Source organism: Oncorhynchus keta, chromosome 25 (assembly GCF_023373465.1).
Source record: "Oncorhynchus keta strain PuntledgeMale-10-30-2019 chromosome 25, Oket_V2, whole genome shotgun sequence".
Taxonomy (NCBI): domain Eukaryota; kingdom Metazoa; phylum Chordata; class Actinopteri; order Salmoniformes; family Salmonidae; genus Oncorhynchus; species Oncorhynchus keta.
Window position 1 is genome coordinate 13,476,579 of NC_068445.1, and position 23,331 is coordinate 13,499,909.

At 43.0% G+C, this 23,331-nt stretch overlaps 1 long non-coding RNA gene across 1 annotated transcript; it reads left to right on the forward strand.

The window, feature by feature from the left end:
* Positions 1–1,921: 1,921 nt before the first annotated feature.
* Positions 1,922–12,931, forward strand: LOC118357916 (uncharacterized). The gene is made up of 5 exons (XR_004820379.2): positions 1,922–2,054; positions 10,283–10,410; positions 10,521–10,593; positions 11,433–11,759; positions 12,042–12,931. It is a non-coding gene; the product is annotated as an uncharacterized LOC118357916 (long non-coding RNA).
* The last annotated feature ends 10,400 nt before the right edge of the window (positions 12,932–23,331 follow it).

Here is a 23,331-nt window from a genome sequence, read left to right on the forward strand (position 1 = left end):
GCAGGGAAGGATGTTCTGGGCATACTCCACCAACATGAGTTGCTGGCTCCAGGTGCTGGGGTTGACTGAGACAAGGCACCGAAGAGTCGTCTCCAGGTCCTGATTGGCACACTGACTGGCTGTTATAGATTGAGGATTAAACCCGGAGGACAGACTTGCTGGCGATATAACAAGGGTGCAGAACGCCTTCCAGAATCGAGACGAGAACTGAGGACCACCCCCCAGGAGGTAGGTAGGATGGTCTCTGGGTCAGACGATGTAGCTGCAGAGCTATTCAAGCAAGAAAGGGTGTCAGGCTTCACATTCTTGGACCCAGGGTGGTAGAAGATGGTGAAATTGAAACGAGTGAACAACATAGCCCAATGAGCCTGCCTAGAGTTGAGGCACTTGGCGATGCTGAGATATTCCAGATTCTTATGGTCGGGCCATACTAGGAATGGATGTTCCGCCCCTTCTAGCCAGTGTCTCCATTCCTCCTGCTCCATCTTGACAGCAAAAAGTTCCCGGTTACCAACGCCATAGTAGTTCCTCTCTGCGGGATTAAGATGATGGGAAAGGAAAGAAAGAAAGCGCAGGGATGCAGCTTTTGGTTCTGGGCAGAACTCTGGGACAGGACGGTGTTGACCTCGACCACGAAGTGACGGGACGGGTCCGGATGAATTAAGATGGGGGCTGTAGTGAACCGATGCTAGAGATCCGAAAATGCCCCGGTCAGCAGCTGGAGACCACGTGAACGCAGAGCCCCAGAAGAAGTGGAGGTAGAAATGATCAAATCCCAGGAAACGTTGCAGCTGCACTCTGGATGTGGGTTGGGGCCACTGGGCGGCTAAAGTGCGAGAGTCTACCCCGTAATGCGCAACACTATGGGGGTCTTGATGCAGTTGAAGTAGCTTCCGAGCCAGCCTCTCTCCCAGACAATGGAGAATCGAACACCTTCCTTACTTCCGCCACAAAATCCTCCAGATTAAGGCAAAGGGTGGATTGTTTCTCCCACACCATCGTTGCCCAGGCGAGTGGCCCCCGAACATCAGCTTTGTAAGATATGCTATCTTTGAACGGTCTGACAGAAACAAAGAGGGCTGCATCTCGAAAATGAGGGAGCACTGGAAGAGAAATGCCCGGCGGCAGGTTCTGGGATCCCCAGCGTAGCGCTCCGGAGGAGGTAATTGGGATCCTCGGGAAGCCAGGTTGGGGAGAAGCAACACTGGTAGCGGGGTTACTGAGAGTCTGGGAGGTTTCCATTGTGGCTGGCTGTGTAATAGATAGTCCGCGGAATAGTTCCAACAATGCACTGATGGCATGGTCATGGTATTCCGCCAAGGTGTGGAATCCTTCCATAAGGTTATGTAGTAACTCCCTGTGTCTTCCAATGATGGCTCCTTGTGAGGAGACAGTGTTGCAGAGCTGGTCCGAGTCTGCAGGGTCAGTCACGGCCAGTTTGTACTATCAAGATGAGACCCAGCTGCAGACAAGTGATGCAATGGTTCAAATCTCAGAGATTTATTGAATATACAGGGGCAGGCAAAAGGCAGGTCGGGGACAGGCAGGGGTTCATAATCCTGTTAATAGAAGGCAAGCAGGCTCAGGGTCAGGACAGGCAAAACAGGTCGTAACCTGAGAGAACAAAAACCAGAAAGAGGAAGAAACACAGCTATAAATCTACAGTTGGCCTTGAAGCTATCAGATTAAGTTAATTATAACCTAATGGTGCTTCGTATTACACAATTCACATTGTTGAGACAGATGTTATTTATTTCGCAAATACAAAATCCCTGAACCAAGCAGTTGCTTCCAGTCCTGCTGTGTTGAGGGTGAGTAGGTCTCCACTGGGAGTTCAAGAATGTGGTGCATAGTTTGCTCCACTCCACAAGCACATAAGGGGCTTTATTTTTGCCCCATCGGTGGAGGTTGGTGAGGCATGGGAGGTGACCAGTCTTGAACCTATTGAGGGTGGACCACTCCTTCCTGGGGAGGTTGACACCAGGAGGCTATTGTGTAGGGTAGTGATGAGGTGCTTATTTGTCCGGTCCAGTGACTATCATTTCTGTGTCCAGGTAAGATTTTTGTTGAATTCATCAGTGGGTGGGTCTTTCCAAATTGGCTTTCTTGAGGGGAGGCTTTTCTTTGGTGTGTTGAAGAGCTCCACGTGGAGTAGCAGGTGTTGGGCGTTGCAGACTTTTCCAATAATTTTGTGGGTAGTTTCAAGTCTTCTAATATGTGCGGGGGTGATGTTTGCAAGGGCAAGGAGCCAGGGAAGCGGGGTGGATCGTAGTGTGCTAGTGATGATGCGCATGGTGGCATTTAGCTGTGTGTTTTTCAGAATATTAACAAACTATTTTAAGGGGGTTAGCCATCAGTGATGGAGTTTGTATTTGTATTTATTAGGGATCCCCACTCGTCCTGGGGTCCAAACACACAAAAACACCAACATTACATATAAATCAAAAGATAAAACATTGAACTATGTTCGTACTGAATGAGCTAAAGATAAAACAGTCCATCATATAACATCCCTACACCACCACATATCCACAACACAACATGTTCAATACCACCATACAACAATATCACAATGTGTGCATATGCATGTGTATGTACCTTTGTCTGTGTCTCTTCACAGTTCCTGTTGTTCCATAGTCTGTTCTGGACCTGGTGGCATGTGAAGAGACCTCTAGTGGCATGCCTTGTGGGGTATGCATGGGTGTCCGATAGCTCGGTACATTCAGCTTGTCAACACCTCTTGCAAAAACAAGTAATGATGAAGTCAATCTCTCTTCCACTTTGAGCCATGAGAGATTGACATGCATGTCATTAATGTTAGCTCGCCGTGTATTTTAAAACGGCCAGCCGTCCTTCCCTGTTCTGAGCCAACTGCAATTTTCCCAAGTCCCTCTTTGTGGCACCTGACCACACTACTGAACAGTAGTCTAGGTGCATCAAAACTAGGGCCTGTAGGACCTGCCTTGTTGATAGTGTTGTTAAGAAGGCAGAGTAACGCTTTATTATGGACTGACTTCTCCCCATCTTATTTACTGTTGTATCAAAATGACAGTTTACAATCCAAAATGACAGTTTTACAATCCAGTTACTCCAAGCAGTGTAGTCACATCAACTTGCTCAATTTCTACATTATTCATTACGAGACGTAGTTGAGGTTTTGGGGTTTAGTGAATGATTTGTCCCAAATACAATGCTTTTAGTTTTGGAAATATTTAGGACTAACTTGTTCCTTGCTATCCATTCCAAAACCAACTGCAGCTATTTGTTAAGTGTTGCAGTCATTTCAGTTGTTGTAGTAGCTGACGTGTATAGTGTTGAGTCATCCGCATACATAGACACAATGTCCTTACTCAAAGCCAATGGCATGTCGTTAGTAAAGATTGAAAAAAGCAAGGGGCCTAAACAGCTACCATGGGGAATTCCTGATTCTACCTGGATTATGTTTGAGAGGCTTCCATTAAAGAACACCGACTGTGTTCTGTTAGCAGTGGCGTTTCTAACTTGTATGGATCCCTGGATACATTTCTGAGCACTCCCTTTCATGTATAAATATCAGCAGCTTAAACAGGAACATGGTCTTCAATGGCAAGTCAGGCAAGTGCTTCAGTTCCTGTGCAAGTTACATTTACATTACATTTAAGTCATTAAGTTCTCTGCCATTCAAGTCTGCGTGTTCTTTATAGTGCAGTGTCATATTAAGGGTATCCATTGTTCTGTCAGCTCCTCATTTGATAGACTTTGGAAGGTTGACAGCACTCCAAACTTCTCTCACACATTTTCCAATGTGGAAAATCTTTCCTGAAGGGCTGAGGTTGCAGCATCAGCAACGACATTGAAAAATGTCACCTCCAGCTTCTTCAGGGCATCACTCAAAGGCTCATCAAATTATTCATATGAAAAGTGCCGCTTTGTAGACCTCAGCCTTTTTGTTGTTGTACTGTAGATGACCTCTACATTCATACCCTCGCGAATATCCTTGGCCGACGTTTGTGCAGTCATAAAGCCTGTTGCCCTGGAGTTGCTGAGACCTCTCTCTGTCTTTCTGAGAAGACTGACTGCAACATCCACGTGCATTCTGGGAGACTGCATCAGCTTGCTCACATGTTGGATCTGGCTCAAGATGCCGTACCACACCACTGTACAGATGATGAAGCGGTATGATCCCACCTCCTCTGACAAGGACTGGGCCTCAATCTTTATCACAGTGTCTTTGGTTTGATCCCTAACCTCAATCAGTGCCTCTCTCACCACTGTGGCATGATACCTCAATGGCTCGATGCTCTTAACTTTACTCTCCCACCTTGTCTCAGTCCACATCCACGTTTTTTTTCAAGATGGCCCATCGCTGTGTGGAGGCTGATAACAAGGTGTACAGTTTGTGTAAGATGCCAAAGTAACCTGTGACATCAACAGAACTTTTAGCAGCATCAGCCACAAACAGGTTCAATGTGTGAGCCCCACATGGTACAAATAGAGCTCTTGGATCCATTTCCAGGAGTCTGGCTTGGACACCTTTGTTTTTGCCTCTCATGTTAGCCCCATTATCATAAGACTGTCCTCTGCAGTCCCCAAAAGGAATTTTTAGCTCCTCTCATCTTTTGAGAATCAGGGATGCCAAATGTTGGTCTGTGGACTCCTCTGCCTCCAAAACCCCCATAAAATGTTCCTTTATGTGGGGCTCCTCCTTCAGTGACACAATTCTAGTCACAACAGACAACTGTCAGTGTGGCTGACATCTGAGGTGCAATCTAGAATGATAGAGAAAAACTTTGCCAGCTTGAAAAAATAAATAATTCATGACTTAATTTTGTATTGGGTGGGCAAGGTAGCTGGTGGTGTGACTCGAGGTCCCTTTTTGAACACGTTTAAAGGTGCTTGTAACGGCTCTCCTCTTCGTCTGATGATGAGGAATAGGAATCATCAGACCAACACGCAGCGTGGTAAGTTTTCATAGTAAATTTAATTAAATAAACTGAACACTGAATGACAAATAACAACAGAGTGAACGACACGAAACAGCCCTGTAAGGTGAAAAACACAAAACAGAAAGCACCTACCCACAAACACAGGTGGGAACAGGCTACCTAAGTATGGTTCTCAATCAGAAACAACGATTGACAGCTGCCTCTGATTGGGAACCATACCAGGCCAAACACATAGAAATACAACACACAGAACAAAACAGAATGAAAAACATAGAATTCCCACCCCAACTCACACCCTGACCAAACCAAAATAGAGACATAAAAAAGGAACTACGGTCAGGACGTAACAGTGCTCTTTCATGACTGGATCAAATTGTGCCATCAGTTCAAACTCTTTGAGGAAATTTCCATTTGATGGAGAGTACAGTGTTTCTGTGTGTCCCCTTAGTGTCAGATTTCTAATTGCCAGAGACTGCACAATAGCAGTCAGACGTGTCAACACCTCTCTCCATCTTATCCTCTCAGCCTCCATAAGTCCCATCCCGTGGTTATCAATTGTTTCCCCTTTTTTGATCCTCATTGTCAGTTCATTCCATGTTTTCATGCAGTTTTGGTGTTCTGGACTACTGTCATGTGAAGTCAGCAAAGAACTTGCATATTTCTAGTCGTCAGTCGTGAGTTTGCTAAATTAATTTTATTCTAAGAAAAGAGTTTGCAGCAGAAGCAGAAGAGGCTGTTGTTTCTTTCAGAATACACCAACCAACTTCTAGGGATTTTTTTCACCACTCACTAAGGTCTTCCTGAAATACTGGTGGTGGCAATGTCTTCCATCAGTCTCATTCCTTGGGAAAACAAATTTAGGTGGTACCTCACTTGTTCTTCTGCAAACTAGTTGTGTCCGAATTCTGTCAGTCAGAAAGGAAGGCCAGTCAGCAGGGTCTGTAGACAGTGGTTCATCCTCGGCAGCAGGATTTGGTGGGGATGCCACTACAAGCATTTCTAATGGAGAGCAGATGGGCATTAGTTTACACACATTACTCACAGAATTTATAGAGGTGGAACAACCCACATACATATCCAGTGATAATAAAATCATTGTTACCTACAATGTGGAAACTTAAAACTTTGAAAAAGGGAAATGATTTGTTTTGTTTATGTAATGCAGGGATGCACACAAACACATGTGCGTGAACCCACACACCAACACACACGTGTGCATGTGCACAAACACACATGAAGAAACCTTGCTGGGGAGGTGGAAGCAAATGGGTCTTCATCCTCATCCTCAGGCTCAGACAACATTTGTGAAGACACCTGTGTGGCTGAGGAGGTGGATAGCTCCTCATCCTGAGACCTCAAGACAATTTCTGAAGAGGCCTGTGAGGCTGAGGAGGTAGATGGCTCCTCATCCTGGCCAATGCCAGAGGGTGCTCCAAAATATTTCAGAAGTGCCCCTGAATTTGCATTGAAATACAGTATATGAGTCTGACACCCTAAATACATTTGTTGCACAATTAAATATTCATGTCATTATGCACAATTAATCAAACTTTCAGAATAGGAACCAAATTAACCGTACAACCTCCTTGGCTAATTCTAGGCATAAGACACCATTAAAGACTCAATATGTCACAAAAGATACAAAATATCAGCATAATATAGACGTATTTTAAGTTAGCCTACATCATTGGAAATTCCCCTTAATGAGCTCAGGACCTAGTCAATACAATCACAGAAAACTTTCATTGAGGTGACATCTTAAAGGTTAACTAAATCAATAACGTGATAGTTAGGTTGTAATCATTTTGCTGCAGGTTACACACATTATCATGACGAAACTGTGTGAAATTATATCCATTGTTATGTAAGCTAGTTGGACAGAAAACGGAATATTGTTTCCCTATGTGTAATAGCATAGCAAGCAACATAGCAACATTGGCTAACAAACATAAGTGTTATACTAGCCTATTTCATTACATTGCATAATATTATACTCATAAAGAGATGACATAGCTGCATATCTTTATGTTTTGCGCATTTCTCCTCTTCTTCTTTCCTCTTTTTCCTAAACTGGAAACCTGATGGCTTAGACCTTTTTTTGTGTTGATTTGGCATCGATACATTACCCATCCCCCAACACTATCAACCAAGAGTCAAGACTACATTACCCATCCCCCAACACTGTCAACCAAGAGTCAAGACTACATTACCCATCCCCCAACACTGTCAACCAAGAGTCAAGACTACATTACCCATCCCCCAACACTGTCAACCAAGAGTCAAGACTACATTACTCATCCCCCAACACTGTCAACCACATTACTCATCCCCCAACACTGTCAACCAAGAGTCAAGACTACATTACCCATCCCCCAACACTGTCAACCAAGAGTCAAGACTACATTACCCATTCCCCAACACTGTCAACCAAGAGTCAAGACTAAACCAATTCACCTTGGTGGTGTGCAGACTGGTTTTATATTATTCTTAATGATTTCGCACAAACCAGAAAAAAACATCAATATGTCTGTGAAACAATATACTCACAGTATTATGAATGAATGGTGGTTTATTTGGTAGCATTTCAGTGTGACTGATTTTACTAATTGCATTAGTACTGTACAAAGTTAGAGGTGTACTATTTGTTAGATTCCCCCGCTCCCCCTACCTCGGACTTCAAGTGGGGAGACCTGAGGTCAACCTACCCCCGCCCCATCTCATACTGCTGAGTGGGAGACCTTCCCAGGAAGTAGCCTGCCTAGCTCACAAACCAGGATCAGGGCGTCCACTCCGACAAGCTTAATTGATGTGACGTGAAAATGAGGGACAGAAAACCGTTCCAATGTCACCATTCCAATTTTTTTGTGCGGGCACCCCGTGCTGCCCCCGGCAAGATGCCTAGGAGGCTGCCCATGTCACCCACATCTAAATCCGCTACTGTCTGTTTGACAAGTAACTCTTTATCCACATTATAGCAGGGGGTGTAAAGCCATAACACATACCTTTTTCCAGCAGCAGACTGTGATCGATAATGTCAAAAGCTACACTGAAGTCTAACAAGACACCTACCACAATCATTTGATCATATTTCTCTCAGCCAATCATCAGCCAATTGTGTAAGTACTGTGCTTGTTTAGTGTCCTTTCCTATAAGAGTACTGAAAGTGTGTTGTAAATTTGTTTACTGTGAAATAGCATTGTATCTGGTCAAACACCATTTTTTCCAGAAGTTTACCAAGGGTTGGTAACAGGCTGATTGGTCGGCTATTTGAGCCAGTAAAGGGGGCTTTACTATTCTTGGGTAGAGGAATGACTTTAGCTTCCCTCCAGGCCTGAGGGCACACACTTTCTAGTAGGCTTAAATTGAAGATGTGGCAAATAGGAGAGGCAATATCGTCCGCTATGTCATGACGTTGGCCTGGGGGTAGGTTTATGACAGTCATAAATACCTCTTCCCCCATTTTTCCTCTCTACCCTACTGATGATACATTTGCAACCCCCTTGGTTAACATAGAGATTCTGGGAACATCAGAAGGTGGGGGGAAATGAACTATATTCTGGTAATGCGACCAATTAAACATATGCGGTGGTACTTAATGAATATGATGTCAGTTCGGTTGTCATCTGAGACATTCTCATCAATGATAAGATGACGAACTCTACAGTGGAAAGTCTAGACAGCAGAGTTATCGGATTCACATGGAATTGTTGTTCAATTTAAATGTTTGAATATGAAATTATTCATGTTGGGATGAAATGGGATTTTAGCTTCTAAAATGTGAGATTTTTGTTTTCATAAGGTTAGGGCTCTGCTCAATCAGTCGCCCGCCCCTGTGAAGGGACATGGGCTATAAAACCTTTCAAACACGCCCTCCTCTCCCTTCCTATATAAAGCCTTGACGACAATATAACCTCCTGTTCCGAGGATGTGAGGACGACGGTCCGATGTCAGAATGGTTCAGATAATAACTACAGAACGAAGCCAACATCAGCGTGAGCTTTGGTTGCGAATAGTATGAACTTTGAGCTCTTATTCACTACAGAAGTGATACCTCCTAGCATTGAGTTAGCAACAGCAGCTGCAAATGAGGGTTAGGAAGGAACAGACAGAGTATCCCATCTATCACACAACGACATTACTACAACGTATCTAATTGACCACCAGAGGCATTCTTCAAAGGACTCGGTTTGGCAACACGGCCTTCCATCTACCACCAACCTACTGAAGCGCAGCTCAGAGTAAATATGTATTGCATAATCCTTTTCCAAATGGCCGGTAATTTAGAATGCATAAGATACTTCGCCCTTTGTTCCTCAGTCTTCCCACTCTTTCACTCAAACCCAGCCCTTTTATTTTGTGTAACCAGCTGTCATATCTGTTCTGCCCGCTAGGGACACTTTCCTTTATGACGTAATTTGTAATCAAGTTATGATTAATTATGTGTATGTGTAATTCTGTGTGATTAGTTCGGTATTTCGTAAATAAATCATTAAACCCAATTTTGCATTGCTGATTCAACTTGTTAGCCAGGGTTCGTGAAGATAACCAAGAATTTTCAACTTTCAGATGAGACTGAATTAAGGTGACGATTAATATTGACTGATATTTATGTAAAATATTACTAGGTCTTTAAGAGTTTATTCGGAAGATAACAGCTCTATGAATATTATTTTGTGGTGCCCCGACTCTCTAGTTTCATTTACATGATTAGCTCAATCAGGTAATATTAATTATGGAGAAATTATTTTATAGCATGTCATATCACTTAATCTGGCATAGCCAAAGACACGACAGCTATTATCCTCAGTAATTTTCCATCCAGATTGTCAGACCCCGGTGGCTTGTCATTGTTGATAGACAACTGTTTGTTTAAATCTATCAAAAGTAGAGAACTGTACAGACTATGAATGGTCCTGTTGCACTACATGTAATGAGGACATGAATAAGGGGTCCTTATGGTAGAGCTGACCCTGCTCATTCCTGATTAATTTAGGATTTTAAACAAATCTGACGGAGTTGACCAAATCTCTGGACACATGTTTTAGGAATCAACGTTTTTAGAGAAATATTACTTGAAGTCAAAGAGGGCTATTGCAGGAAACTACATACGAAAACATTTCAGTTAATATACATTTTTTCCTTTGCTCCGGACAAGGGCATTTCCAGGCTTAGAGCCAAAATGGAAATTCATAAAATACCTCACCCTGAGGTATGTGGGGGCGGGGTGGTGCTGTAGCTTGTGGTTGTTCATCTACAGTAGATGTTGAGCTCTTTGTTGGCAATTGCGTTATTTTGGTGTACTATACTGGACACAGACAGACAGATAGCCAGGCTCACTACATGTAAACTCCCATCAGGAGACATCCTGCAGAGAGGAGGATCGGCAGTAGATGGAGCCATTGCTGCGTTACTGTGCACCTCTGTCATCAACCCACAGAGGATGGGCATTGGCGGGGGTCCATATTCACAGTGATGGACAGCGGTGGTAAGGACACTTCATCCCCCTATTACAAGATACCACACAGACATCCAACTATTGAAATTTCAGTGGGGGATAAACACTTTTCATGCCATGTACCTTTGTTTATTTCAAAGGCACGGTCCGTCCCTCAGGAGTTTAATCCTGATCTACTGAGTGGATGCCCACAGATCTTTCAACTGATGACAGGTATTTGGAGGGAAAATGACTAAACATGAACATGACTTGACTTGTTTCTGTTGCTGACAAGCATGTCCTTTCTTTCGCAGTGTGAGCTGTTTTTATAGTTACTCAAGTTTTCCTTCATGTTGGCATCGTGGTGGGAATTCTGTGGAACTGCAGTAATCCCGGGGCAGCTATATTTTACTTATTAAGGCAGAATGTCAAGTGACAAACACACTATGCTGGTTTATAGGAAGGGGTTTTCAATCCTTGGTTTAAAATCATTATTTAATGATGACATTTAGAGCCACTACAGTCATATATATAGGATTGATTTCCATAAATTACATTTCCTCTCCAGACCCCAAACTCCTGCCTCCGTTCTGACAAGCTGTCTGCTAATGTCAGTCTGCTTCTGGTTCTCCTCTCACTGCGAGAGGCAGATGGTTTTGTGGCTTCCTTTTGACTTCTCCCCTTTTCAATAAAATGGGATTATAAATGCACTAAACTGGACAAATGGCCAAGGGTCCCATGGACCTTTAACCAGGATGTTGTGATGTGCTGTCAGTTTGCTTTGTTTTTAATACCACTAATCAGTTTGTTATACAGACTATAAACCAACATCATCTTCATTTGTAAACATAATAGGGCAAACTCCCACAGAAAATATGAGAAATTACTATACTAGTCAAAATTGAATGGCTTGGCAAAATCCCTAAAGAAATCCACTCCTGATAGGCTTAACGGTCCAATTGCAGTCATTTAAAAAAAATGTTTTCTCTCAAGGGTAACAATTAAGTACCTTACTGTCATTGTTTTCAATCAATGGTAAAAAAATAAAAATAATATTTACCACTTTCTTGCAGGTATATCCCTTTTATACATATCAGTGGATATCAGCCAGCTTCTTCTATACCACCATCAAGCTGGCCAGAGAGGGTTTCCATGTACCCCAGGTCCTGAGCCACTTCATCCCACTGATCAACAGGGATGAGACCCTACCATTATGGTGCGTATGAAACTGGACAAACATAAACTAAGCTACAATCAGTAAATCATAAGAATCTCAGGGATATGGAGATAGATGGATGCTGTGACCGAAGACCGTTGTGGATAGAAAGAGAGAGAAGTCTGCTGTCCTGAGCTGCTTTATCCCACTGATCAACAGGGATTAGACCCACCCTACCATTATGGTAAGAAACACCCGGACCTTAAAGCGGAAATTTGCTATTCAAACAGTAACAAAGCGGCCATCCTTCCTGTTTGGCCCTGTCCGGGGGTGTCCTCGGATGGGGCCACAGTGTCTCCTGACCCCTCCTGTCTCAGCCTCCAGTATTTATGCTGCAGTAGTTTGTGTCGGGGGGCTAGGGTCAGTTTGTTATATCTGGAGTACTTCTCCTGTCCTATTCGGTGTCCTGTGTGAATCTAAGTGTGCGTTCTCTAATTCTCTCCTTCTTTCTTTCTCTCTCTCGGAGGACCTGAGCCCTAGGACCATGCCCCAGGACTACCTGACATGATGACTCCTTGCTGTCCCCAGTCCACCTGGCTATGCTGCTGCTCCAGTTTCATCTGACCTGAGCCCTAGGACCATGCCCCAGGACTACCTGACATGACTCCTTGCTGTCCCCAGTCCACCTGGCCATGCTGCTGCTCCAGTTTCAACTGTTCTGCCTTACTATTATTCGACCATGCTGGTCATTTATGAACATTTGAACATCTTGGCCATGTTCTGTTATAATCTCCACCCGGCACAGCCAGAAGAGGACTGGCCACCCCACATATGCTCTCTCTAATTCTCTCTTTCTTTCTCTCTCTCTGAGGACCTGAGCCCAAGGACCGTGCCCCAGGACGACCTGACATGATGACTCCTTGCTGTCCCCAGTCCACCTGACTGTGCTGCTGCTCCAGTTTCAACTGTTCTGCCTTGTTATTATTCGACCATGCTGGTCATTTATGAACATTTGAACATCTTGGCCATGTTCTGTTATAATCTCCACCCGGCACAGCCAGAAGAGGACTGGCCACCCCACATAGCCTGGTTCCTCTCTAGGTTTCTTCCTAGGTTTTGGCCTTTCTAGGGAGTTTTTCCTAGCCACCGTGCTTCTACACCTGCATTGCTTGCTGTTTGGGGTTTTAGGCTGGGTTTCTGTACAGCACTTTGAGATATCAGCTGATGTACGAAGGGCTATATAAATACATTTGATTTGATTTGCTCCTCCCACTGATTTGGTAAACAGCTGAGAGATGGGACTGGAGAAATAGTACCACTCTGAAATTCATGGCTATGGATATAAGGACTGACCATTCATGATATCAACATTATAGTTTGAACCATGTTTTGGGGCTATACAGTGTTTACGTTGTTCATTAAAAAGTTGTAAAACAAGCTGATATTTTGTTTTAAAGTATTTCAAGAGAGCAACTGTCAAGCCATCATTCTGTCATCACATTGCAAGAAAATTACATTTGACCTGTTCTCTAGTCAGTTGTTTATAGATAAGGATGGAATCCTGCTGAAGGTTGGAAACACTGAAGTTTGAAACATTTGCTGACACATTGGAGATCATTGCAAACCAAGGGGCAGATGCTTTTTACACTGGAAAAGTAGCAGCGGATTTAATCTGCAACATAAAAGATATGCTCTTATGTAGAGCATAAACAATCATTAGCTTATTGACATTTGGGTGAACTGACACATAACTGACATTGATTATAAGAATGTGAAGATTCTTGGAGACCAGACAACATGCATTCCCACCTCCTTATTACATTTGACTTTTGTCTACAGAATACACACTAAACTCAGCTTCTCTGATGGGAGAGCAAATACTCTTTATTAACCTATCAACGCTACATCGAAGCTTGTAAGTTTTCCAACGGACTAAGGAAGTACATCTGTGATCCACACTAACTCAGGAGTAAGTTCCACAAGACTCCGGGCATAGGAAATCATTAAGGAATGATACAGTATAGGTCAAGACCAAGACATTTCGTAAATCTAAGGATCTAAGTGCTGTTTAACCCCAGACAGGGTACTCTCAGTGTCACGATCGTCATAATGATTGGAACAAGGCGCAGCGTGCATAGTGTTCCAGATATTTCAATAAATCGAAACTCACCGAACAAAACAATAAAGCACAAACGAAACGTGACGCTACTGGCGTGCACACAGGCAACTAACTGTAGACAAGATCCCACCAAACACAATGAGGAAATGGCTACCTAAATATGATCCCCAATCAGAGACAATGATAAACAGCTGTCTCTGATGGGGAACCATACCAGGCCAACATAAACCATTAATCACCTAGATGACCCACCCTAGACACTATCACGCCCCAACCAACATAGAGAATAAACAGCTCTCTATGGTCAGGGCGTGACACTCAGGCTCATGTTGAGTGACAAGGGAGCATTATACAGTGGGGCAAAAAAGTATTTAGTCAGCCACCAATTGTGCAAGTTCTTCCACTTAAAAAGATGAGAGAGGCCTGTCATTTTCATAATAGGTACACTTCAACTATGACAGACAAAATGAGGGGAAAAAATCCAGAAAATCACATTGTAGGATTTTTAATGAATTTATTTGACAATTATGGTGGAAAATAAGGATTTGGTCACCTACAAACAAGCAAGATTTCTGGCTATCACAGACCTGTAATTTCTTCTTTAAGAGGCTCCTCTGTCCTCCACTCGTTACCTGTATTAATGGCACCTGTTTGAACTTGTTATCAGTATAAAAGACACCTGTCCACAACCTCAAATAGTCACACTCCAAACTCCACTATCGCCAAGACCAAAGAGCTGTCAAAGGACACCAGAAACAAAATGGTAGACCTGCACCAGACTGGGAAGACTGAATCTGCAATAGGTAAGCAGCTTGGTTTGAAGAAATCAACTGTGGGAGCAATTATTAGGAAATGGAAGACATACAAGACCACTGATAATCTCACTCGATCTGGGGCTCCACGTAAGATCTCACCCCGTGGGGTCAAAATGATCACAAGAACGGTGAGCAAAAATCCCAGAACCACACGGGGGGACCTAGTGAATGACCTGCAGAGAGCTGGGACCAAAGTAACAAAGCCTACCATCAGTAACACACTACGCCGCCAGGGACTCAAATCCTGCAGTGCCAGACGTGTCCCCCTGCTTAAGCCAGTACATGTCCAGGCCCGTCTGAAGTTTGCTAGAGAGCATTTGGATGATCCAGAAGAAGATTGGGAGAATGTCATATGGTCAGATGAAACCAAAATATAACTTTTTGGTAAAAACTCAACTCGTCGTGTTTGGAGGACAAAGAATGCTGAGTTGCATCCAAAGAACACCATACCTACTGTGAAGCATGGGGGTGGAAACATCATTTTCATATTTGAAGTGTACCTATGATGAAAATTACAGGCCTCTCTCATCTTTTTAAGTGGGAGATCTTTCACAATTGGTGGCTGACTAAATACTTTTTTTGCCCCACTGTATACAGCATCAGCTAGTTTTTACCTGTATTTAACTAGGTAAGTTAAATACAGTTAAGAACAAATTCTTATTTACAATGACGGCCTACCCCGGCCAAGACCTAAACCGGACGACGCTGGGCCAATTGTGCAACGCCCTATGGGACTCCCAATCACAGCCAGTTGTGATACAGCCTGGAATCGAACCAGGATCTGTATTGACACCTCTAGCATTGAGATGCAGTGTCCTAGACCACTGTGGCACTCAGGAGTCTAAGGCACTGCTGCAAGCTTTGCTGTGCTCCAGTCTTAAATTACTATCCATCCCTGCTCCTTTTCACAGAGTGGAGTGGTCACGAAATGTGAGAAAAGACCCCATTTAGCCAATATCACATTTCTGTGTGGGTCATTTACTCTTGTGAAGTTAGTGAAGTCATATGCCTGTGTTACTGGCTTCTGTGGAAACTGAGAGCTTTGATCCATAAATTACAATGTGGAACATGAGCAGCTACACTCACTAGAATTCATGTTTGTTTTAATGCCATTTGCTATCACAATAACTCCAAATGTTGTTTGGGGGCCTGTTGTTGAGGCCTGCCACCGGCACTGAGACTGAGCTACGGATTTATTGAGTTCTCTCCTTTATGCTCAGCTGTCGTCAGCCAGGAACAGCAAAGGATTATTACAATCTTATGGGCTGAAGCAGAATCTATTAAACTACTGTGATCAGATATTCCTAGGTTTCTTTCACAGATTGTTCACAAGATGTCTTATCGCTGCACACCTGCTAGCCCTGAGACCTGGCTGTATACTTGTAGGCGTCTGACTATGGCATCACAGGATTCTGCAGCCATGCCTCAGGGCTAAACACCTTTTCAAATCACTCACTATAGAATTAGGGATTAGAAAAGTAACTTAATAGGACCTAAATGTCACTCACACATAAAGCCAGCCCTCAAGATATTTCATTCAGATCTTAAGAACTGTGCACTGTTTATTCCAAACTGAACAGCAAACCATCCAAGAGGGTGAAACTAGAAGTGGCTAGTGGTTCAACATACAGTACTGTTGCTACTGTAATGCAACATATACTGTAACTCCAACATCCCTGATCAAGGTCCGTTTCCTTCCTTTGACCAGAGAGCACTTAAGTTCACTGAGCAGCAGTTTGCTGAGCACTTCAGGGCCATGTTTAGCGGTGATGAGACCCATGATGCCCAGTACAACATAGTCACTCCATACCTGGACACCATGGGCAACACACATGTGTCTGTGATGGCTGAGGATGGAACTGCTGTGTCTGTTATCTGCACTATCAACCACATGTGAGTAATTCACTGTATATGTATAGAATCCTTACAACGACCATCATTGGGGTTATGTCATAGATGTAGAATTGTCAATGACTTGTCAAATATCTTTTCCTTCACACAGGTTTGGATCCAGAGTGTTCTCCCCTATAACCAGTGTCATTTTCAACAATGAGTTGTCAGATGTCTGTGGGAACGCAGATCATAATGCCACCTTAATGATTTGTTTTATGGTTTGGCTTGCAAGTGAGCAGCCATGTCCGCTGTTGTTTTTCAGTCCAAGTACAAAACCCTGGTGAGTGGCGGGTCGGGTGGCAGCATGATCACCACAGGGATGGCCTTGGTAAGTGACCATGGTATTAACTATATCGGATCAACATACACTTAGTATATATGCAAATACATTGAGCCACCCAATAACAAATACCTGTGTAACACTCAACTACTGAACATGGGTCCTTTTGTGAAGTGTAACTTGGTTTTTTAAAAAAACGTTACATTTCAACCAATTTTAACATTATGTAATAAAGCAGAGGTTCTCAACTGGTTTTGCCTTGGGTCCCAAATTGAACCAGGTTGTCTCAGTGGCGATCCAATATTCACATTGCACATTCTTTTCCTTCCAAAATCTGGAAAACTATTTTTAATATTGATAGTATGTGTGTCGGTTATATGACAAGGGAACAACAGTCCCAATTTTTTCATTGTCCATAATTAAATGTTGCATTATAATTTCTACACACTTTCTATCTGGTTTTAGTTGTTTAAGTTCGATTATTAATTTTAAAAAATTACTCAGACACTCGCTGCACATTCAAAACCTCCTCCACCAGTTGAGAATCGCTGTCCTAAAAAGCACATGTTCAACTTCATATAAACATGTTTTCCCATCCCAAGAGGTTAAATAAAAATAATGACTTTATGAAGTGCCTATTAAGTGCCAAATCAAGGAGCAGGGTTGACCATAACAGGGTTCACGATTTGATCTTAAACCAGTGATAAATTCCATTGTGACAGGGGGAATGGAAGCTTGTTGTGTGCAACAGGGTATGGCAATTGAATTCACGCTTCACAGTTTTGGTTTTATTATTGAAACATTTTTCAGGGTTGGCGTGTTATGCTCGACCCTCTCAGTTTTCCATCACAAAACACCAGAAAATGGCCAAAAAGAGTAGAACCCGCTCACCTGATTTAACACTTTCTTTCATTAATACATTTCTTTTAAGGAACAGTTTCACCACATTCAAAGAGTTCAGAGTTCAGTTCACTTACAGTGTTGACCTTCAAATGAGGGACATACATACAGTATGTGAATCACTAATCACATTAAATAAATGATTATCTACAGAAATGACTTTGTTAAAGCAACATGGCAGCTAGGGCATTGCAGTGATGGTGAAAACTTGGACTGTTGTGGTTAAGATCTCTAAAATCTTCATAGAAGCCACAGATGGGGCACTGATGGAAGCAAGTCTTTCTTAGATTTATCGAATTATCCATGTGGTCTATTAAAGGGAACTTCTTTTAATATGACAGGCTTGTAAAACGTAATATTGGTAGACAACTTCTACTTAACAGGGACGCAAAAGGCACTCATTCCGTGGAAGACCCACATACTGCACTGTGTGGCCAATAAAACACTCTGTACCTTAAACACACTGTCATCGTAACATTCACTTTCAGTCCACATGCAGCATAAGCTCCCTGGCAGTAGTCCGTCTCCTCATGGTCTCATTTGTCTATTTCTCTCCTAGACCCACCTGTTGTTTGGAAAGAGTCTGGAAGAGGCTATCGCTGTCCCTGTTGGGTTTGTGGATTGCAAGAACGCACTAAAGTTTGACCAAGTAACAGCACACATCATGGAACTCAAAGATTAAAGAGGTATTCAGTTATGTTTCTAATAAATGATGGTCAATCACAGCTTTACACATCTGAGGGGGTAGTAATTCACAGGTTTTTCAGTCATTTCTGTATGTATTGTGCTCATAATTCAGTGTGTACGGCCTCCTGTTCCTGTAACTGTCTTCCTCTCTCCATAACACTATTGTGGAAGATCTGAAGGCTCTAGGGCACACGGTAAAAGTTACAAAGTACTCTTACAATGTGGTCAATACAGTGGAGAAGGACAATGGTTGCATCTAAGCAGTTTCACATGCCAGAAAGATGGGCAAGGCAACTGGGTATTAATCTGCCAGACCGTTGGTCATTGTCAGTGGATATGGACAGTCTTCCAACTGTCTATATAGAGCAACTGTAGCTATAGTAAGAACATGGATCTGATTATATCTCCGACAAAGTGTGAGATGCACATTTTTAGTTCTGCCTTTAATGGAGTATGCATACAGCATATGTTTCTCATCCCATGTATTACATCATCAACAGGCAAGGTGTAGAGCAGCAACCTGTGATATTAAGTCATAAATAGGAGACCATTTCATTGTAATGTATTGGATGATTGAATAATTGCCCGATGCTAGATCTGTATTTTCTTCTCTTCCCCATCCCCTTTTCTATAACTTATTGGATACTATTCCAGTACTGGAATGTATGTACTAAATAATATACAGTACCAGTCAAAAGTGTGGACACATCAACTCATTCATGACAGCTTTGCACACTCTTGGCATTCTCTCAACCAGCTTCAAGAGGAATGCCTTTCCAACAGTTTTGAAGGAGTTTCCTCATATGCTGAGCACTTGTTGGCTGCTTTTCCTTCCCTCTGCAGTCCAACCCAAACCATCTCAATTGGGTTGAGGTCAGGTGATTGTGGAGGCCAGGTCATCCCTTGCAGCACTCCGTCACTCTCCTTCATGGTCAAATAGCCCTTACACAGCCTGGAGGTGTCTTTTGGGTCATTGTACTGTTCAAAAACAAATGATAGTCCCAGTAAGTGCAAACCAGATGGATGGTGTGTCACTGCAGAATGCTGTGGTAGCCATGCTGGTTAAGTGTGCCTTAAATTTGATATAAATCACTGACAGTGTCACCAGGAAAACACCCCCACACCATCACACCTCCTCCTCCATGCTTCACTGTGGGAACCACACGTGGAGATCATCCGTTCAACTACTCTGCGTCTCACAAAGACACTGCGGTTGGAACCAAAAATGTCACATTTGGACAGATTTCCACTGGTCTAATGACCATTGCTCGTGTTTCTTGGCCCAATCAGGTCTCTTCTTATTATTGGTGTCCTTTGTCACCACCGATAAATCTACGATAATCAAGGATTTCAATAAGATTTTTTCTACAGCTGGCTATGCTTTCCACCTAGCTACCCCTACCCCGGTCAACAGCTCTGTACCCCCCACCGCAACTTGCCCAAGCCTCCCCATTTCTCCTTCACCCAAATCCAGATAGCTGATGTTCTGAAAGAGCTGCAAATTCTGGGATAGACAATCTGGACCCTCTCTTTCTAAAATGATCCGCCGCAATTGTTGCAACCCCTATTACTAGCCTGTTCAACCTCTCTTTTGTATTGTCTGAGATCCCCAAAGATTGGAAAGCTGCCGCGGTCATCCCCCTCTTCAGAGGGGGAGACACTCTAGACCCGAACTGTTACAGACCTACAGTATATCTATCCTACCCTGCCTTTCTAAGGTCTTTGAAAGCCAAGTTAACAAACAGATCACCGACCATTTCGAATCCCACTGTACCTTCTATGCTATGCAATCTGGTTTCCGAGCTGGTCATGGGTGCACCTCAGCCACGCTCAAGGTCCTAAACGATATCATAACCGCCATCGACAAAAGACAATACTGTGCAGCCGTATTCATCGACCTGGCCAAGGCTTTCGACTCAATCACAGCATTCTTATCGGCAGACTCAACAGCCTTGGTTTCTCAAATGACTGCCTCTCCTGGTTCACCAACTACTTCTCAGACAGAGTTCAGTGTGTCAAATTGGAGGGCCTGTTGTCTGGATTTCTGGCAGTCTCTATGGGGTGCCACAGGGTTCAATTCTCGGTCCGACTCTTTTCTCTGTATACATCAATGATGTTGCTCTTGCAGCTGGTGATTCTCTGATTCACCTCTATGCAAACAACACCATTCTGTATACTTCTGGGCTTTCTTTGGACACTGTGTGTCATGGAAAATTGCAAGATTATGTTATAATGCTTGTATTGAATTATAATGGTTGTTTTATTTAACAGAATAGAGTATTCTGTTAACTATTGTGTGTGTTCCACTGAGGATGGGCCTCTATGAGTTAACACTGACAGGGCAGATTTACGATGTCTTTGGGTAATTAAGCCTAAAGAGCATTCCAGACAACATGAGGTAATGTTTTTGTGCTATACCGTACCAGGGTGAGACGGGTTCCAGTTTGGAGTAGGAGGGCCAGACACTGGTCTTTACAATGAAAACTGTAGACACAGCAGTTGCTGTCTGCTATGTTTTATAGATATCTTTCATACAAATCTTAACCTTTGTGAACTGTTCCTAAGATCTGTGCTTCGTCATGTAAGTTGAGAGGGGTGTATCTTGGCTATAAAAGATCTTTGTACTTTTCTGTTGGTACTTTCAATGGTTCATTAGAGAGCGCATAATTTAAATTCAAAAAGTCTATTGCAAAGCTCTTATTATTATAAATAAAATAGTTTAAGTATAACTCTGACTGGTGTGTGAAGTTTGTAACTCTCCTCATTTGGTAAAGCAGAAATATGCCACCACATGTGTTAACTAACCTCCAGATGAGCTTCAATGCCACACAACTCTCCTTCCATGGTATCCAACTGCTCTTAAATGCAAGTAAAACTAAATGCATGCTCTTCAACCGATTGCTGCACGCACCTGCCCGCCCGCCTAACATCACTACTCTGGACGGTTCTGACTTAGAATATGTGGACAACCACAAATACCTAGGTTTCTGGTCAGACTGTAAACTCTCGTTCCAGACTCACATTAAGCATCTCCAATACAAAATTAAATCTAGAATTGGCTTCCTATTTCATAACAATAACAAAGCATCCTGCTGCCAAACATACCCTCGTAAAACTGACTATCCTACCGATCCTTGACTTCGGCAATGTAATTTACAAAATAGCTGCCAACACTCTACTCAGCAAATTGGATGCAGTCTATCACAGTGCCATCCATTTTGTCACCAAAGCCCCATATACTACCCACCACTGCGACCTGTATTCTCTCGTTGGCAGGCCCTCGCTTCATATTCGTTGCCAAACCCACTGGCTCCAGGTCATCTATAAGTCTTTGCTTATATCTCAGCTCACTGGTCACCATAGCAGCACCCACCCATAGCATGCTTACCAGCAGGAATATTTCACTAGTCACCCCCAAAGCCAATTCCTCATTTGGCTGCCTTTCCTTCCAGTTCTCTGCTGCCAATGACTGGAACGAATTGCAAAAATCACTGAAGCTGGAGACTTATATCTCCCTCACTAACTTTAAGCATCAGCTATCACAGCTGCATACAGATCATTGCACTTGTACATATCCCATCTGTAAATAACCAATCCATCTACCTCATCCCCATATTGTTATTTTTAATTTTTTTTGCTCCTTGGCACCCCAGTATCTCTACTTGCACATTCATCTTCTGCACATCTATCACTTCAGTGTTTTATTTGATAAATTGTCATTATTTCGCCACTACGGCCTATTTATTTCCTTTACTTCGTTTTTACACATTGTATATAGACTTTTCTATTGTGTTATTGACTGTATGTTTGTTTATTCCATGTGTAACTCTGTTGTTGTTGTTTGTGTCGCACTGCTTTGCTTTATTCTGGCCAGGTCGCGGTTGTAAATGAGAACTTGTTCTCAACCGGCCTACCTGGTTAAATAAAGGTGAAATAAAAATAAATAAATTAGTAGTGGTTTCTTTGCAGCATTTCGATCATGAAGGCCCGATTCACACACTCCTCTGAACAGTTGATGTTGAGATGTGTCTGCATTTATTTGGGCTGCATTCTGAGGTGCAGTTAACTCTAATGAACTTATCCTCTGCAGCAGAGATAACTCTGGGTCTTCCTTTCCTATGGAGGTCCTCATGAGTGCCAGTTCCATCATAGTGTTTGATGGCTTTGCGACTGCACTTGAAGAAACTTTCAAAGTTCTTGAAATGTTACGTATTGACTGACCTTCATCTCTTTAAGTAATGACGGACTGCCGTTTCTCTTTGCTTATTTGAGCTGTTCTTGCCATAATATGGACTTGATCTTTTACCAAGTAGGGCTATCTTCTGTACACCACACCGACCTTGTCACAACACAACTGATTGGCTCAAACGCATTAAGAAGGAAAGAAATTCTACAAATTAACTTTTAACAAGGCACACCTTGTGAGGCACATCTCATGAAGCTGGTTGAGAGAATGCCAAGGGAGTGCAAAGCTGTCATCAAGGTGAAGGCTTGCTACTTTGAAGAATATCAAATATCAAATATATTTAGATTTGTTTAACACTTTTTTGGTTACTACATGATTCCATACAGTATGTGTTATTTCATAGTTTTGATGTCTTTACTATTATTCTACAATGTAGAAAATAGTACAAATAAAGAAAAAGCCTTGAATGAATAGGTGTGTGTCACGTTCTGACCTTAGTTCATTTGTTTTGTCTTTTGTTTTAGTATGGTCAGGGCGTGAGTTGGGTGGGTTGTCTATGTTAGTTTGTCGTTGATTTTCTATTTCTGTGTTTGGGCTGGTATGGTACGGTTCTCAATCAGAGGCAGCTGTCAATCGTTGTCCCTGATTGAGAACCATATGTAGGTAGCCTGTTTTCCATTGTGTTTTGTGGGTGGTTATTTTCTGTTTTCTGTGTTTGTGTTGCCAGGGCCACCTGTCACGCCGGCGATGCCGGAATCACCCTTCACTCCGGAGCTGGCGGAGTCTCCCGCCTGTCTGGCGCTGCCGGAGTCGTACTTTACTCCGGCGCTGCCGGAATCTCCCGTCCATTCGGGACCCGTGGCTAGGGTCCCCAGTCCGAGGTCGGCAGCGAGGGTCGTCGCTCTTAAGAGGCAACGGAGGCGGTTAAGGAGGCGG